We start from the raw sequence: 17,896 nt of genomic DNA on the forward strand, positions 1-17,896 counted from the left end.
GTTTCCACATGCGCTCAAGGTTGTAGAAACAATGATGTAAGAGAAATGTCAATTGTTTTACTTTGAATTACTCCCTGCACTTGTAACATAACGATTGAGCTTAATCTATATTTTTTATTACAAATAAGATGGAATGTAACGCCATGAAATATGTTTTATATGATTTTTGTCAGTAAGTCATTGAGATTGCCGAAAAGCACTGTGTTACAAGGACGAGTGCATTCCACACACCCTTCCTGTTATCAATGTGTCATTGTTTACAGTTCGGGAGAACATAACCCTATAGACATGTGTGCGGGCGAGTTCATTCATCAGAAATATCTCATTTACGATGTGTTTATAAATATGAACTGCTAACCACGCTCATAGTCATGTTGCGTGTCGTGGTTAGAACCGTAATTGAACTATTGAAAGGTGTCATACATTCGTGTTCGGATATAGGTACAACATCTACACGCACATACTTTCCTACATCATTCAAATGTATTAAATACCGGATACGTTTAATAGACACCAACGAAAGAAAGGTTTAATGAGGGAAATACCCATATATAACCTCTCTGAAATAACTCCCTTTTAAAATAACAAATGTACAACACATCTTCCCTAACATATCATAAATACGGGACACTGATCAGACAATTTATGAATGGGAAGCTTCAGGCGAGGCTGGTATGTTGACATTAATTGTAAGGCCGGGGTATGTTGACATTGTTATGGGCGGTCGGTCGCTTAGTCTCTCTGCTATACATTAGCTATGAATAAACCTGCTTCGACATATATTTCCAATAAAACATTTTCCTCGTCAAACAATTTTCCATGATAAACTCTGTTCTGTCTTCGAATTAAGGGTGAGTATTGTAACATGAAAATGTCCTATAGATTGCTTCCATCACTTTCCCAACAAACCTAGCTTCGTGCCGTCACACTGGTACATGTACTTATCAGTTTTCTATCTATTTTCAAAATAGCACTTTCTGAAGTAAAACTGTGCACATCATGTTACACGGTTAAAACTCAAACCGTAGGGCTTATTTGTCATCGCGTTAATTGGAAACGCTAGCATTGAAACAACAACTATGCAAGTCGGGACAGGGCTGAATAATTCTTTACAAATGGTTCACAATAGTACGCAGCGCAGGTGATTCGAAATCCGGCTGCCTTCATCGTTATAGTCAATGCAGAGTGACATGACTACCTCGTTGTTGCGCGCTAAATGTAATTAAACGACACTGCTAGCTTGTTGATTGTGTAGTCTTATCTATTTCTTCTATGCTTTTTTCCATACAGGTTGTCTAACGTTCATGGTGTACAACGTGTAAACCGTACAAGATGAATTCGATCCAGCTAGACGTACTTTTTTTTCATTTTTTTTCCCACATTACCCGGCGTATATCATGTTGACACAACCCGTCTCTATTGCGGTATGATGTACTTTCAACACACACCCTGTATTCATCAAATCAGGTCGCACGCTCCAGCGAGCGCGGGTTATTTGAAACGACGAGGCCACGTGAGTTGTCAAGCGCGCTCAATTCAAACTGGGCTGACGGGTACGGTCTGTCTACTTAGGGGGGGCACGGGTGGCCCAGTCGTCTAAGGCGCCGCGATTCGCTGTGCAGAGTTGCGTCCCCTGGACACGCCAGAAACCTATGATTGTGGGTTCGAATCCCGGTTCGCCCCGATTATGTTTCTAGGTTTGTCAGCACCATACCCGTGCTCGTGGGTTTCACCGAAGTGGTAAACGTCTGAGACCTGCATCACTTCGGGCTTTCCTCCCACATTAAGCTGACACGCCGCGATATAACTGGAATACTGTTAAAAGCGGCGTTAAACCCAACTCACTCACTCACTCACTCTACTTAGGCCAGCACGCTATACACATAGCTCTATTCATAACCCTTTACTTTTGTTTTCTTATGAATTCTTTTCTGCCTTATAAACACACACCTTTCATCCCCCCCCCCCCCCCCTTCCCGGCGCGCTGTTGATCCATGAGTCATCTTATCTGATCACGTGACTTGGATCAGCCAATCACCTTCCCTATTTTCCCTCAACCTCCCTCAACCAAAATGACCTTCTGGCGACCCATTATATACTACTAACCTGACCAGCCGATCCCGTTGACGGCTCTTACGACTAGCATAGTCACCTTTTACGAGAAGCATGGGCTGCTGAAGACGTATTCTACCCCCGATCTTCACGAGTAAGGGTTGGCTGTAAGGTTTGTTGTCATGTGGTTGTCCCCGCTGTGATTGTGAAGCATGACTTTTATGGGCTACCGGATACTTGCTGATTTCGCTCAATATCAAGGGATCAGTTCACCTCAGTTCTAACACTGACCATCATATTTGTATGGACCTTTGTCGATGGTAATAAAAACAGGACATCTGACCTCAAAAGTTCAATTTGCCTTTCGAACGAGTTCATGAAGTTGCAAGTGATATATATGCATTTGGAAATACAGTTTTTATAATTATATTTTTGTTTTGTTTTAGTTTGATTACTCGGCTATATTGCAGCTATAGTTAGTTGCCTCTCACGACGAGCTGATGGCAATCTATATTCTTACCCGGAATCCCCACTGGTCTAACAGTAAAGTTGTATCTTTAGTCCTAGGAGACAGGGTTGAGTTATATGGGTTTTAACCATTTATTGAAAGCTGGATATGTGGATTTTAGAGATTTGGTAAACACGTTATCTGGGCTGTACAATTTCTATATATGCCGCTTCTGATAGTGCCATCTACTTTGAATAACATCCTTTTATAACTGGCTTTACCTTCAAGAGAAATTAATTTCATACTGTTCAACCGAATGACATTTCTTTGTGAGATACCTATTACAGGTCATACCTCAATATGTGTAAACACATCTCTCTCAGGCTAATGCTACGAAAACAATGTGAGCTATTTGTAAACAAACAAATTTGGCCCAGAATGCCCCTATGTTATTTGGGGCGGTGGTGCAGCCTAGTGGTTAAAGCGTTCGTTAGTCAGTTCGTTCGAAGATCAGGTTCGATACTCAGATTGGTACAATGTGTGAAGCTTATTTCTCGTGTCTCCCGCTGTGATATTGCTGGAATATTGCTAAAAGCAGCGTAACACCATACTCACTAAATCAAACGTTAATGAAAACAATGAATTGTTAAGTGAATTTCAATACTGATTTAATGAGGGCTACTGTCCATATATTCTATATCATCTATATATTCTATAATATGTATGTATTTATGTCTTGTCTGTTCCAAGCTACAAGATGTCTGGTGAGAGCCCCAAATCTGGATAAGTCGACAACTGGCAGGGTGGGAAGACTGTCACAGAGTGTAATCTGCGCATGCTCGACACGGAAGACTTAAGTGACGTCACCTTCCGTGTGGGAACTGAGAAACAGGTGGTCCGAGCTCACCGCTACGTTCTTGTCAGTCGCAGCTGTGTCTTCCATGCCATGTTCTGTGGCCCCCTGGCGGAGACAGGTGAGGTAACCATCCCCGACATTGAGGCAGACATCTTCAAAGAGTTCTTAAGGTGAGATTAATCAAGCGGTAGATTAATTTATACACAAATCAAGATAACACCTTACGTATTCTTTATCTGCTTTTTTATATCAATGTTTCGAAAATGCTGTGAAGACAGGTATTATGTTTGTTAAGGTTGATTTCGTACATTCACTAACAGCATGAAGTCAAAATACCCTACATAAAGTATGTGCTACAGGGTAGTGAGGTTTTGATGCATTATATATGCTTCCCTGGTCTAGCTAGTGAAAAGAAGGAATATAATGTTGTACTCCCTCTAGATACTATATACCATAGTTGTTGTCCACAACAAGTCGACAAGTAAAAGATATAACTCAATTTTAGTATGCTGCTATGATTTGAATTACGCTGACAAAATTATAAAATAAAAAAGATTATTTATATTTTTCCTGTCCTTTTTCTTACTTGTTACTGTAGGTATGTGTACACAGACAAGGCCACTATCGATGCTGAAACAGTCACAGAATTAATGTACACCTCCAGGAAATATTCTCTGAATACATTGTTCAATCTGTGTGTAACGTTCCTAGAACAGTCCCTGTCAGAAGACAATGTCTGTCAGATGCTGGAGGAGTGTCATGTTACGGGGGTCTGGACGTGGAACAGAAGGCCCTGGAGATTCTTACTCAAGGAGGGAAGGAAGTCATCCAATCTCCCGGCTTTGTGAAACCTTTACTCGGATTGTATGAATAAGTTTGTTAGGTCAGATGTTTTATATTTGAAAGAGGAAGACGTATTTGACGCAGTGCTGTCCTGGACAAAGGAAAGATGCCGGAACAGAGGTGTGGGTGACACGCCTGAGAACATACGGAGACTCCTGGGAGAGATGAGGTATGAGATCCGGTTTACCAGCATCCCCCTGGAGTATCTGGTGAAGGTTGTCGGCCCATCTGGGGTGGCGACAAAGGATGAGAGAACGCGAATAATTGAGAGAACCGTAGACACATCTGTTGACATATCTCCATTTAAACATTCACAGAGAAATCCTATTGGTTGGAAACTGAAGGCATCCTGTAAACGAGTGACTAGGTTTACGTCTTACATGTTTCGGGATGTAGTTTGAGAAGTGGGATAAGTGCTATCTCCTTCTCACCTAGTCGGAGCATTCTCCTACTGGGGTGTGCGCTGTATAGTAGTTGGGGTGGAGATGCAGAGTATACACTGACGATCAGAGTGTATGACGCCAATAACGTGGCGATTGATGAACCTTTCGTGAACACAAAGATGACGCTTCAAGGCGGGTTCGAGCTGAATGACGTCCTGTTTCCCAGGTTTATTTCCCTCACAGCAGGTGCGACCTACACTCTGTGTGTGGACATGAGGGGACCTGCAACTTACTCAGGTGAGGGAGGAAAGGATACAGTAACAGTGGATGGGATACAGTTCACATTTAAAGACTCTCCAATGTCTACTACAAACACATCGACACGTCAAGGACAGATACCTGGTTTATTGTACAGTTTCCCGCCGCCATAGGCAGTACTGGTGTATCAGGTGTGTTTCGCTGACTGCTATGGCGATGATATATGAGAATTTTATTTCAAGCAAACCAGATCATCTTCCATATGATCATATTAACAGATTTAATCCCATTAAATTCCATCTGACAGTCAGTGACATCTGGCTTGAACTCACAGGTGATGTAGACTACGTTATATCTGTGTAGTACAGGGAGTAAATCAACACAAAAACAATTCCCACTTATACAACATGGTTGTTTGCACCTTTCAGAATACATGAGAGGACAAGGAGGTGACTGCTGATATTTGCTTCGAAATAAATGTTCTTAAGATTTGTAGATATAACCCGTAGGTCTATTTGCCTTTGAGGTATCTTACATACTGACGTCAACAGCATAATGTATTGTGCGTGGTTGGATTGATGCCTGAGGCTGTAGTGCAAGTCTGTAGTGACGTAATGAAGGGTGAAGGTCGTTTTGGTTACTCACCGTTTGTAGGGCACGTGAAACCATAAATGCACGTGTGCTTTGTTGTGTGTGTTTTAAAATTATACTTCCCCTTGGTATTGATCAGGACATTGCGGCTGAACTATGCTTATATCTAAGATGTGGTTTTGTTTTCAGTGGACCCGTGAAGATCAAGGGTAGGTCTTCAACAACACATGCTTGTCGTAAGAGGCGACTAACAGTTTCGGAAGGTCAGGTCATTGTATCCCAATTACGGAATGATGCTCATGATATCAATCACTGGATTATCTGGTCCAGACCCGATTATTTACAGACCGCCATCATATAGCTGTAATACCGCTAAGTGCGGCGTTAAACAAAGAAAATGTGTTCAGTGATAGATTACTTCTATTCTCTTCGACAACAAACGCCCGGACTGGTTCGTTGAAAGTCGTAGTGTTAAATCTATTGCAAGTGCGCTCAGTTTAACAACTACAGTCAATCTGATAAGCAATGTATATATTCCTTATGTTAATATGTGTTGCAAAAGAGTTTTTATACCCAATGATTAGTCACCCTATTAATCAGCCCTCTGTTGTTATTCAAGACGAATGTGTACTTGTTTATTATAATCTCGTTAATGTTGCCTGTACAGTAAACTACGGTTATAGCGAACTCAAAGGGACCACAAATTCTAGTTCGTTATAACCGTAATTCGTTATAAGCATATATACAGCAAATTGCAGGGACTTAGAACCCAGTTCGTTATATCCGCCAGTTCGTTATAAGCGTGTTCGTTATAACCGTAGTTTACTGTATATGCATGTATGTGCTCTCTGTATCATTACCATGTCACTTTCTTCATATCGGTGTCAAAGTCTACTGCGAGACATTGCTACAATTGTAATACAGAAGTTGGTCATCACTTTTACAGAATTTATATGAGTTTGTTCTTATGTCTTTATTGTTTTGTTTCTCAGATATTAGCTCAGTTCAATAAAGCGCATATTACAACCAAAATATGTTCATCTGATGCATTAATGTGTTGCCCAGCTACACGATCTGATGCATCTGGTGCAAAGTCCGTCTATGATCTAGCCACCATTGCCTAGCTACGCGAACTGGTAACGTATTTAAAGTACCTTGATAGTAGGATTTGCTGACTAGCTAGAAGGTCTGGTACATATAACGTTATATGTAAAGCACATTGATCATCTAGTATGTTTTGCCTAGCTACACGATCTGGTCCATGTTATGTAAAGTGCATGGATCATCTGGTCGGTGTTGCCTACCTACGCGATCTGGTCCATGTTATGTAAAGTGCATGGATCATCTAGTCTGTGTTGCCAAGCTACGCGATCTGGTCCATGTTATGTAAAGTGCATGGATCATCTGGTCGGTGTTGCCTTCCTACGCGATCTGGTCCATGTTATGTAAAGTGCATGGATCATCTAGTCTGTGTTGCCTACCTACACGATCCGGTGCATGTTATGTAAAGTGCATGGATCATCTAGTCTGTGTTGCCAAGCTACTCGATCCGGTGCATGTTATGTAAAGTGCATGGATCATCTAGTCTGTGTTGCCTACCTACACGATCCGGTGCATGTTATGTAAAGTGCATGGATCATCTAGTCTGTGTTGCCAAGCTACTCGATCCGGTGCATGTTATGTAAAGTGCATGGATCATCTAGTCTATGTTGCCAAGCTACACGGTCTGGTTCATGTTATGTAAAGTGCATGGATCATCTAGTCTGTGTTGCCAAGCTTCACGATCTGGTTCATGTTATGTACAGTGCAAGGATCATCTAGTCTGTGTTGCCAAGCTACACGATCTGGTCCATGTTATGTAAAGTGAAAGGATCATCTAGTCTGTGTTGCCTTCCTACGCGATCTGGTCCATGTTATGTAAAGTGTGTGGATCATCTAGTCTGTGTTGCCAAGCTACACGATCTGGTTCATATTATGTAAAGTGAAAGGATCATCTAGTCTGTGTTGCCAAGCTACACGGTCTGGTGCATGTTTTGTGAAGTGCATGGATCATCTAGTCTGTGTTACAATGAATGTTTTGTGTAAGTGGCCAAAACGGACGTTTAAATTGTGTCGACAGCATACGCCCCCAGTGATTCATGCTTGTCACCAGTACGGCCACTGGGGAAGAATCTGTGGTAAACTTGGCACATGAACAATGTGAAATTCAGTGGTGAAGAGTTGACGTTCCATCATCTTTGACTTCGTATTCGGTTTATAGTCTAATACATTTTAACAACCTGATACCTGTTTAAAATATATTACAATTGTATACCGCTGTTCGCGTACACGAAGCTTCATCCTCCATATTGTACGTTGTGTCGACAGTATACGCCCACAGTGACCCATGCCTGTCACCAGGACAGACTCAGTAGGGATCGGGTGGCCACAATGGATGTTTAAATGGTGTCGACAGTATACGCCCACAGTGACACATGCTTGTCACCAGGACAGACTCAGTAGAGATCGAGTGGCCACAATGGACGTTTAAATGGTGTCGACAGTATACGCCCACAGTACCCATGCTTGTCACCAGGACAGACTCAGTAGAGATCGGTGGCCACAATGGACGTTTAAATGGTGTCGAAAGTATACGCCCGCAGTGATACATGCTTGTCACCAGGACAGACTCAGTAGGGATCGGGTGGCCACAATGGACGTTTAAATGGTGTCGAAAGTATACGCCCACAGTGACCCATGCTTGTCATCAGACTCAAATACCGATCATATTACCCATCATCTCTGACTTCATGTAAGGTTTGGACGTTGGGGTAGCCCAGAGGTTAAAGCATTCGCTCGTCACGCCGAAAACCCGGGTTCGATTCCCCACATGGATACAATGTATCAACCCCATTTCTGGGGTCCCTATTGATGGAATATTGTTAAAAGCGGCGTAAAACCATTCTCATTCACTCACTCATATTAGGTTTATAGTAAATATACAACTATTACATAACCAGCACCTGATTTAACCACAACATGCTCCAGATCACACTATGTGTGCTTGATGTTAAGACAAGGGGCGGTCGGGTAGCCTACTGGTTAAAGCGTTCGCTCGTCACGCTGAAGACCCGGGTTCGATTCCCGACATGGGTACAATGTGTGAAGCCCATTTCTGGTGTCCCCCGCCGTGATGTTGCTGGAATATTGTTTAAAGCGGCGTAAAACCATACTCACTCACTGATGTTAAGACAAATCTCGGCGTTCTGGGTCCGAATGCTCAAATACACACATACCCAATTGGAGCCACTCATCCATTATAGGTATCCACATGTGGCTCCAAACATGTTCCGATGTGGACCTTCTCCTACTCACAGTGTTCACCTCTAAAGCTAAACATAATTTGGACAGAGTCAGTCTCGTACAAAAACAGAACAAGATATAGTAAATGAGAGAATGAGGTTATGAGCCGAGTTTGGCAAAACTCCGATCAGCGTACTTCACACATTGCACCAATGTAGGGGATCGAACCCAGATATTTGGCAAGGACAACGAATACTGTAACTCAAAGGCTTCGTGACCCTACAGCCGTATCGGGAGATAGAGCATGACGAGAGTTGTCCCCTGTTATCATCACATGACACGGACATATACAGATAGTGAATGCGGAAGATGTTTAACTAGAATTACAGGGGACATCGATCACACCCGGCGTTCACCGTTTTCCAAGGTGTTCCAAGGTGTTTCAAGCTGTTCCAAGGTGCTCAAAGGTACTCAAAGGTAAGATATTAACTGTTCAAATGTCACTACAGTGTGTTTCATGTACCGTGGGTAACAGGGACCTGGCTGCAGCCTTTGGTGTCTACATTGCAGAACGGTTGAGGTGTACAATCAAGCATGCTCTTTCTACGACGATTTCAAAGAGCGTCATATTTAATAGTGATATAATCAAGCTTTTGGCCAAGTGGTGTGTACTGACAAGTGGAGATGCTGGACATTTATAGTAATCGCCTTCGTATGTTTTGACATTGAGTGATTCAAGATTCAAGATTCAAGATTCTTTATTCAGTATTTTGGGCCATGTGGCCTAGAGTACAATTACAATTACAATAGTTGCTGCGTCACGTGAAGTCAGGAAAATAAATACAAGTAGTCTTATTTCACATTAAAAACATGATTTAAGTATAAGGCCAAAGCCTTTACAATGTCGATATTTTTGGAGTTGAGTAGATTACATAAACTGTGATTATCATGATGGACATTGGATAACAAAGGCAAATAGTGGTTTCTGACAGAAGAATATTTTGAAGATATAAACAAAACATGAAATTCATCCTCCAATTGCCCATTGAGTGATTCCACAGTCAGTGAATTGTGCATTGTCTTGATCTAAAGACTGACCGACGATACGTCACTAGGTAATGATGCTACGATTACATCATTATAACTTTTACGGCTATGTCCTGCGGTCTCTGGACAATAGAGGTCACCGAGCTCGATGGGTTTGATGGATACGTCCATCTTACGTCACTATAGCCTGTCATGTAGCTGTCAGTGTTCAGTCTGACGCTTAAACGTCTACAAGATTTAATTGCTTGAAGATATACGAAAGGTAATGGAAACTTTAGAATATTTTAATTCCATTTATATTCAGTGAACTATTATATCAGTAAACGCTAATATGTACAGAACATATTTGAACAATATTGAGTGTATCTTTCACTGGTAGTCGGAATCGTACAATGGGCTCTGCTAATAGCAGAAACTTCTTATGATTATGGAAATAGGGTTATGTCGCTTGTAGTTGTAGTGTACAAAGAGTTGGAGTGTGGGGCATGTTAGGAAATGATGATACAGGCATGGATGACCCGTGACAGTAAGGTGATGGATGTGACATTGGAAACAGATAATGAAGAACATCGTATGGCTTCTTGTGTACAGTAAGTAATTGTATTCTATGTTGTTTCAAGTAAACATCATCAATACTTGTGTTTTACGACACTCTTAACACTATTATCCCCCGCCACGAAGTGGAATGGGGATATTGGAATGGGTCCGTCCGTCACAGTTCGTTTCCGGAGCAGAACTAAAAAAAACATTACAGATATATGAACCAAACCTGGCACATTGATAGGTCTAGTGTGAACTGGTGCCCTTTGATAGTTTTGAATTTTTAAAAATATTTTCGAGTTTCCATAGGAACGACTTTGACCTAGACTGAAAATGGCGGTAGTGGTCGTTTCCCGAGCAGATCTTGAAAACCTTACAGTATTTCTTGACTTGCAGACATGTCATGTTTGTGGGGGATATGAGTATTTCATGCTTATTTCGGTGTCAACACGAGGTGGCACTTTAACATACATGGTGAACACGATGGTGGGGCCTACTAGGCGTATTGACCACGGCTAATAATCAGCATGAATCTCGGTTTTCACGAAACGCGGATCCTCCAGGTGTCTAGCTCAGCAGAATGCACAGAGACACCCTTATTGTTTATTAAAACAGTGATATAAGGTCATTTCGATTTTAAAAAAATACATAACAGTTACTTTAATAAAAGCTTAATGTCTTCAATTGTGACTAGTAGACAAGCTTAAGTTACCTGAGTGAGTGAGTATGGTTTTACGCCGCTTTTAGCAATATTCCAGCAATAACACGGCGGGGGACACCAGAAATGGGCCTCACATATTGTACCTATGTCAGCAATCGAACCCGGGTCTTCGGCGTGACGAACGAACACATTAACCACTAGGCTAAATACTGAAAAAAGTTGGCTGTAAATTTGGTGAAATGTGTGTTGGGGTTGGGATCGTGAAGTATGACACTCATGCCTTATTGGTCAGTAAATAAAAATATATACAGTAAACTACGGTTATAACGAACACCCTTATAACGAACTGACGGATATAACGAACTTACTTTTTTGGTCCCGGCTATTTGCTGTAGTTATGCTGTATATATCCTTATAACGAACTACGGTTATAACGAACTAAAATTAGTAGTTCCCTTGAGTTCGTTATAACCGTACTTTACTGTACCTTTTATATGTCTCCACCAACACATGGAGCTGAATATTTTTATTAACTGACCAATGACCGATTTTTTATGTACTTTACACAATCGATAAAGGTGTAAAATAATTTGTTTGCATTGCTCTAATGAGAACCATTGTCAATATTCTCCATAATCTATATATTCTTGTGTTTTCTGTTCCAAGCTACATGATGTCCAGTGAGAGCCGGGAATCTGGATATGTCGACAACTGGCAGTCAGGGAAGACTGTCACAGAGTGTAATCTGCGCATGCTCAACAAGGAAGACTTAAGTGACGTCACCTTCCGTGTAGGATCTGAGAAACAGGTGGTCCGAGCTCACCGCTACGTTCTCGTCAGCCGCAGCTGTGTCTTCAATGCCATGTTCTGTGGCCCCCTGGCGGAGACAGGGGAGGTAACCATCCCTGACATTGAGACAGACATCTTCAAAGAGTTCTTGAGGTTAGATTAATCTAACAGTTTTGATAAGTAATCAATATCAATATCCATAGTGCAATATATGTTCAGTACAGATGTATTTGACCGAGCAAGTGATTGATATATACGTGTATGTATACTTTTATAAACACTTTATATGTTTGTTTGTTGTTTAACGCCGCACTCAGCAATATTCGAGCTATATGACGGCGGTCTGTAAATAATCGAGTCTGGACCAGACACTCCAGTGACTGACATCATGAGCATCAGCGCAATTTGGATACGATGGCATGCATCAACCAAGTCAGCGAGCCTGACCACCTGTTCCCGCCTGTCGCAAGCATGGGTTGCTGAAGACCTGGTTTAATCAGGATCTTCGCGGGTGTACATACTTTATACAACTGGTTTCTCCAATTTTGCCTCAAGGATCAGCCTATGTTGAATGGAGTGATGAGCAAGGCATTTATCACACTCATCATATTTAATATTCTGGTAGTATATGATGGTATATGACGCCTTGATCACATAAACAAAAAATTGTGTATTATGTAAGTTAGTTGCTACCAGTAGATGCAACCATTTATGCCTGAGAAGTCGAGCACGTTTATCTCATAAACCAACTACTATATTTATGATTGAAATTCAAATAAGAAATGAAATCTTTTCAACACATGTTTACTTCACTCTATTATAGGTATGTATACACAGACAAGACAAATGTCAACGCTGAAACAGTCACAGGATTAATGTACACCTCCAGGAAATATTCCCTTGATTCATTGTTCAATCTTTGTGTGACGTTCCTGGTAAAGTCCCTGTCAGAAGACAATGTCTGCCAGATTCTGGAGCAGTGCCATGGTTTTGGGGAGCTGGACCTGGAACAGAAGGCCCTTAAAATCCTGACAGAAGGAGGGAAAAGAGTCGTCATGTCTCCGGGGTTTTGCCCTGATTGTCTGGAAATGTTCCTCAAGTCAAACAATCGGAAAGTGAAAGAGGAAGACCTATTTGAAGCAGCTATGTCTTTGACAAAGGAAAGATGCCGGAAGGAAGGTGTGAGTGACACGTCTGAGAACAGACGGAGACTTCTGGGAGATATGAGGTATGAGATCCGGTTTACCAGCATGCCCCTTAAGTATCTGGCACACGTTGTAGGTCCTTCTGGAATGCTGACACAGGAGGAGAGAGAACGCATAATGGACCAGAAACGAGTGGCTTACGAGTTTTGTAGAAATGTCACGACATCCTTCAAATATGTCAGCAGGTTGCAATATTATGAGACGCGTGTCACAAAACCAGGACGACATGCCGTCTCCTTTTCCCCCAGTTGGGACATTCATCTTCAGGGATGTCAGTTGTATGGAGGAAGATTAAGAACTGAAGAGTACACATTAAGTATCAGAGTGTATGGACCCAATAATATGGTCATCGCTGAACCGGTACGGAATGCCAGTTTGGAGCTTCACGGAGGTAGACAACGGAGTAACGTCCTGTTTCCCTCGTCTGTTTCTCTAACAGCAGGTGCGACCTATACTCTGTGTGTGGACATGGAGGGACCTGCCACTGCCCGTGGTTGGGGAGGAAAAGATACAGTAAAAGTCGATGGAGTACAGTTCACCTTTCGACCCTCTCCAATGAGTGATACAGGCACATCACTGCGCGAGGGACAGATACCTGGCCTGATATTCAGTCTCAGATCATAGACATCATAGGCTGCTGGAGTCATAGCTACATGTAAAAATAAAAGTGTCAAAATCCTTACCAGATTCATAAGAATGTCATGATATATTTTAATTGTTTTCACATTTAATCCGTCTACTTGCCCGTGTTAAAGAATATATATGTGTGTGTGTGTGTGTGTCTGCGTGCCTGTGTGTCTGCGTGCGTGCGTGCGTGCGTGCGTGCGTGCGTGCGTGCGTACGTATAGAATGCTGAGACAAAGGTTTATCCTGGCAAGTTACTTTGCTAACATTCGTTTGTGTCTCTTCGCACAGCCTTGCCTTCCACATGCACCATGGTTGGTCGTCTAGTAAATCTTAGATGAACTTAACTGTTAACTTATATTGTATCATACGAGCCGGGGGTCGAATACATCCTTTTGACATGACTTTGGCGTTGACAGTCATTCTAACCAGTCTTTCAACCCAGAGACAGAACAGCCCGCATCCATGGTTACCAGAAAGGATGAAGGTCAATGATACCATTGATTTGAAAGATTTGTTATCCCTGCACCAGGGACTGCACAAAGTAAGAACAAGACTATACTATGTGTCGTTGAAAGATTTCCAACTCGTATCAGCAATTTTTGCTGACGGATGGTTCAACTGGCATTATGGCTAAAATGAATAGAATTATCATAAAAACGCCCACATGTTATAAGAAATAAGCGGGCCACTGTAACTTGATAATGTCCTCATATTACTTAACGACGGGCCATTATATATATATTACGCCCGTTGTTAGGTAACACCGTCGGGCAGTTAATGGAAGACCTCAGGCTTCTGCAAATTATAATGCCCTGCAAAAGAGTATTACCTTAAGAGCAAAGATCTTGATATTGCTTTGAAACGTTTGTCCAAACAACCAGAAACAGACTCCACTAAATCAGAAAACGACCTCATGTTCCTTAATTTAAAATTTTGTGAAGCCCATTTCTGGTGTCCCCCCGTCGTGATATTGCTGGAATATTTCTAAAAGCGGCCTAAAATCAAACAAACTCACTAATTTAAAATTTGCAAACAATTTATGCTTTAAACTTAAGTAACATTCTCAGAAACATTTAGTTTCCCTCAATGTCAAACGATTTTTCACATTTCAGGAACCACCATTTTCCTTTACGAACACAATCCCACCCAAGGTGTTAATTATAGGAGCGTGGTTCATAACGTGGACTTGGTAGTACTGATGTAAATATCTCTACTTGTGGCTGCCAAGACTTATCATACTACTACAACACAGACATGTCCATTCCTCTTTTGTACTGAATTCAAAAGCTCAATAACAATCCGTGCAAAGAGATATATGTCACTGGTTCCAGCAAATGTACCACCAAATGTCTGACTCAAAGATTAACCATAATCCTTAATACAATCTAGGAATTGTCTTCTTTATATTCACAAAACGTTTTAAAGACTAGTGTAATTGATTTGCGAAAACTCAAAGTATTCGCTTAAAATTTTCGCAATCTCAGAAAGTTCAGTTATGTCAAAACATTTGATTTTTCAGTAAGAAAAAGAAACAACTGTTTGGATAACAATTCCCATTAAATTGAAAATAAACCAGAAGTTGTTATCCATAAAGTTGTACGTTTTACTAACTTATTTGCCGACTTCTTGAATACCAATCAAACAGTTATTTGTGTTTTTTCAGCTGGTTACTAAACTGGTTACATCCCTATACTCAAAGGTTTATGGTAATTTGTCAAAAAAGAAAGCAAATGTCATCCAAAGTTTACTGATAAAACAGTATGAGGAAAGCTGGACTTCCTCATTTGATAACAGGGGGCACGGGTGGCCCAGTCGTCTAAGGCGCCGCGATTCGCTGTGCAGAGTTGCCTCCCTTGGGCACGCCAGACACCTATGATTGTGGGTTCGAATCCCGGTTCGCCCCAATTATGTTTCTAGATTTGTCAGCACCACACCCGTGCTCGTGGGTTTCACCGAAGTGGTAAACGTCTGAGACCTGCATCACTTTGGGCTTTCCTCCCACATTAAGCTGACACGTCATGATATAACTGGAATACTGTTAAAAGCGGTGTTAAACCCAACACACTCACTCATTTGATAACATGATTGTCAAATGTAGTGATACAACATTTAGGCAAGAAGTGGGCATCCTCATGGGCACTATTAGTGTGCTGCCCTCGTTATTGGTCTGTTTCTTTATGCATACGAGTCAGATTATCTGCTGTGATTGGCAAAATCTAAAGACGGCAATTTGGCCAAGAAGTTGGTAAGATTCAGGTATATTGATGACCTGGTATTGCTCAATAATTGTCAAGTAGCTCATTCCCTTTCACAGATTTACCCACTTGAGCTAGAAATATACACTGAAAGGCAAAAGAAACGTCACTTCTGACATACTGATAAAACTTAACAGACACTGGCAGTTACATGTTCTGTGGTCAATAAACTCATTTAACGTTCTACTGCTTCTTTTTGTTGCCTTAAAGTCCATTTAACAATTGAATTTAAAATGGAGTGCTTTGCCCAAACGCAGCCTACAAAAGTGCAATGGGACTCAGTTGCGGAAAAGACTTGTCAAAAACATGATGCACGTGCATATCGTGGATGGTATGGGTATAAAAGACACCCAAAACTGTTAAGCTGGCTTTCGTTATTTCGATTCATCAGCCATGTCAAGATTATCAGGAACTGAGAGACAACAAGCGATCAGATGACTGCAAGCAGCCCAGAGTGCACAGGTCGTTGCAAATGCATTCAATGTCAACGCTCTAGATCGTCAGCCTCAGACATCTCTACATGAGACAAGATGTCTTTGACCACGGCTTTCATCCACTGCCTGATTTTAGAATCCATTTTTTCGGGATCTGTGTTTGGATCCAAGGTTCTCTTTTTATCGAGGATAGGCTTGAAGTAGGCACCATACCCAGAGTAGCTAATATATCAAATGGCTCTTGACAGTCGCTCTAGAAATGTCGCTTCCCAACATTTTTTAAGTTTGTTCTCAATCCACCTATCACTCCTTCCATCTTGTTCATATTCATCTCTCTTCTTGAATATGTCTTTCTTACACACTTTCAAAGTCTGTTCCCACGTGTATTCCAACCCTTTCACCTCTCTCTCTTTATCAGCTTCAGTGACTTTAGAACTTGCAACAGAACCTAGGTCATCACTGTTGTCATCGGCTGTATCAACTTTAGGGCTCCCTAACATTCTTAGGGCACCAGTTTCTCACATGACCTTGGAGGTCGAGGTTGTTTTTTTTGTAAGCACAATGCCACACTCGTCGCAAGGAAAGCATTGTTATGTCACTGTCCTCGGATCCACTGTCCACTAGAGCAGTCTCTTCTGAGATGTATTCTCTTCTGGTGCCCAGCAGGAAATGATATGACTGCTTGCTAACCTCCTCTTTTATAGGCTGTGAGGCGTTGACCATGTCAAGTACATTAGGTTGGAGTCTCTCTGATTCCGAGGTGGTAGGTTGGAAGTCTATGGTCAGATTACCATATGGTTTCTGAACAGCTGACTCCTACACTGACATAAAGCGGTCAGTGTTGTTGGGATAGATGCACCTGGCAAACTGGACTTGATGTCTGTCCACGGGGGAATTGAACAGTGTTACATAATGAGAGTTCGAAGCAATGTCACGCAACTCCTTGCCTCTGGGAAACAGGTTTTGCAATAGTAGAAAGATGATAACATTCTTATGGTGAGAGGTTCGGGTAAACAGTTGTGAGATGCGTTTATCATCTTTAGCCTCAGACATTAAGTCATCTAAAACCATCATGTTATTATTATGTGAATCTAAATAATTTTCATCTTGTATGTTGTAAGGAATCCCTGTGACAAATTTGACATAGGACATGGTTTTGGAGATGGTGTCGTATAGAGGTTGCCACCCAGTGTAACACCATATGATATTGTTAGGTACTGGATTGATGAGTCTTCTCTGCACTCAGTAATAGACAAACATAGAGTTGCCACAACCGGATGGACCCACTGAGACAGCATTACCAGGAATGGTAAATATGAAGTGAACATGTGGGCTCTGATGCGATGGGGGAGGAGGGTGGTAGTTTTCCTGAGGAGGAGGGGCGTGAGGAGAAGGGGGAGGAGGGGTCAAGAGAACAGTTTCTCACACTCTGGACACGATGTGGACTCCATGACAACTGGCATGCAACTGACACTAGAATAAGAGGATGAGCTTTATATACTCTGTATATCAGCCTCTGGGATTCAGCTGTTAAACTTCTTGGAATTTCCCATCCATTTCACCAGCACCTCCTTTAAACCAACTCGTTTCCTTTTCTTCAAGACTTTCTCCACAGCCAGATAGTG

General features: G+C 41.7%; 2 pseudogenes; both read left to right on the forward strand.

Annotated features, from left to right (window-relative positions):
- The first annotated feature begins 3,257 nt into the window (after positions 1-3,257).
- LOC139459272 (BTB/POZ domain-containing protein 6-like) lies at positions 3,258-5,553 on the forward strand (annotated as a pseudogene).
- Positions 5,554-10,201: 4,648 nt separating this feature from the next.
- LOC139459273 (BTB/POZ domain-containing protein 6-like) lies at positions 10,202-13,695 on the forward strand (annotated as a pseudogene).
- Positions 13,696-17,896: the final 4,201 nt, after the last annotated feature.

This window comes from Haliotis cracherodii, unplaced genomic scaffold (assembly GCF_022045235.1).
Source record: "Haliotis cracherodii isolate W230 unplaced genomic scaffold, xgHalCrac1.p SCAF_13, whole genome shotgun sequence".
NCBI classification, from domain to species: Eukaryota; Metazoa; Mollusca; class Gastropoda; order Lepetellida; family Haliotidae; genus Haliotis; species Haliotis cracherodii.